This window comes from Tenrec ecaudatus, chromosome 10, assembly GCF_050624435.1.
Source record: "Tenrec ecaudatus isolate mTenEca1 chromosome 10, mTenEca1.hap1, whole genome shotgun sequence".
NCBI lineage: Eukaryota > Metazoa > Chordata > Mammalia > Afrosoricida > Tenrecidae > Tenrec > Tenrec ecaudatus.
Genome location: NC_134539.1, coordinates 88,308,519 through 88,310,925, shown reverse-complemented (window position 1 = coordinate 88,310,925; position 2,407 = coordinate 88,308,519).

Here is a 2,407-nt window from a genome sequence, read left to right as displayed (position 1 = left end):
CTAATGAGCTTCAGTTGAGAAAAATGTTCCTATATTAGCTTATGTTCAAATATATCATAGAATATAAGATGCTAACATATGTATGCATGGACAGGACTGCTTCTGAACACTATTGGTGAAGTAAAAGAGCTTTGTTAACACTTAGCAGTGGAGAGTCCAGGCTGAGGAGCTGAAAGAGTGAAGACCTACCTGCTTATGGGCACAGCTAGACTGTCCTGGTCAAAGAACTATATCCTGAACTTTAACCTGTTACTTCCCTAATAAACCCCATAACTGTGTGTACAAATTAAAATAAAAAAGGTCCCCAAAGCATTCTGGCATCGGGGATTATCCTCGTAGGTACATTGATATAAGTCAGCCGTCCATAAGAACGAGTGCCGGACGCCTGCACACACGTTTTATGGACAGTCACTGCGGCGTCACCCCCTCTGACAGTCCTCCAGGGCAGGCTGCACCGTGGCATCCCGCAGGGGGAGCACTCTTGCAGGCACAGCTGGATCCAGGGGCTCGGAGCTGCTCAGAAGTGTGCTTCTCTTCTTCCTGACAAGTGGCTTCCTCTGAGCTGCTTCTCGAGACTTCCAGCAGCTCCGGGCTGAGGGCGGGGACTCTTCCTCAATGCTCCTGTTGGGGGGTTGGAAATGAAATCTTGACAGTCCCATGCCGTAGATAGTCACTGCAGTGGGGGGTGGGCAAGGCCAGCGACGGAGACGTCCTTGGGAGAGCAGACTCTCTTCCAGGGCATCCTCTTCTGCGGAGCCTTTCCCTGGAGCCCTGACCAGAGCTGCTTGCCACGCGTGGCTTGGAGTGGGGCAGTGTGGGAACACTGTGGGACCAGCCAGATGGACCTCTACCCGTCCCTACCCCCTCGCACTCCAGCATCTGGGAAGGAGGGAGTTGTTTCTTTCTTTTGGGGGGTGCGGGATGGTAGTGGTTGTTTCAGACCACCTTATTTTCAAATGTTTCCTGGGAACCCCAAGGGGAGGGAGAAGCAAGAGAAGCAAACTGCAGTTTCTTTTGAAGGAACCCCTGCCAGAGCTCACAGGGTGGGGGCTAGGAGGGTCTGAGGAGATCTCCCCATCTCAGGAAGCACAGTCCCGGCTCAACACCGGGGAGCTAGTGGGGTGGCCTGGAAAGGAGCGGGGTCATTCACTCTCATCACCACCAACACTCTGGAGCAGGGGTTCTCAATTTTCCTGACACCACGACCCTTTCATGCAGTTCCTCATGTGGTGGTGACCCCGCAACCATGAAATTATTTCTGTTGCTACTTCATCACTGTCATTTTGCTAGTTATGAATCATCATGTAAATATCTGATAGGCAGGATGTATTGTCATTGCTATCAATTGAACATAATTAAAGCATAGTGATGAATCACAAAAATAATATATAATTATACATTGTGACATATTTATTTCAAATGAGAAATAAATGAAATTTTGTACTGAAGCATGGTGCAGCATGGGTAACAGTCTTCACGCCGGGTACTTGTATGTGGGCGTATCTGCATGTGGGCCGACTGGCCTGGAGGCAGATAGAGGAGTGGTGTCTCAGTTCCTAAGACCATCAGGAATGTGTGTTTTCTGATGGTCTTAGGCGACCCCTGTGAAAGGGTCGGTCATTCGACCCCCAAAAGGGTCGTGGAGAACCGCTGCAGGGTTCACCATGTGAGAGAGCTGCCCCCAGTTAGGCATGCACCTGCCCCCTCCATCTTCACTCTTGAACCTGGGAAATAGGCACCTGGCAGCACACCTGAGGCCACAGGGGCCTGGCAGGGAACACTTACTAGCAAATGAAGTGGTCAAGTGTGATGCCAGGCGGGGGGGGGGGGGGGGGGGCTGTGGGAGGAGCGCACAGCCCCCTCGCTAAATGGGCAACCCCGTTGCCCTGTCCTGGGCTCCTTGTGTCTTCTGATGAAGCCAGAAACCCAGCCTTCAGGGAACTCTATTTCATTTTGACAAAACTAAAACACATCTGTGGCTGCATTTTGCTGAGAGGAGAAGGGAGTCACATGATGCTTGGGGGTCTCTGCCCACTTCCCAACGCACACCCGGGTGTGTTACTCCCCCTCCATCTACTCTTGGCTTCTGTCCAAGAGTCAGTCCCCAGGGGGTCCCCCTCATTCCCCTGGCTCCCCAGGAGGACAGGAAGACCTGTCAGGTGGCTTGGAGGACCCTGGGGGTGCTCACAGCAGGCAAGAGCCTTGTGACCAGAGCAGATATATTGGCTCATTGAGAGCTGCGGTCTTGTACCCAGCTTACAGAATAGAATCTTAAGACTCTTGCAGTCAAAGGCTACCTAGCCCCTGGCACAGCTGGGAGTGACCCAGTGTCCCCTTGCCTGGCCCCCTCCGCTGACACCCGGGGAGGTTCCAGCTGAGCTACTGCAGAAATGGAGTCTGAGGGCAA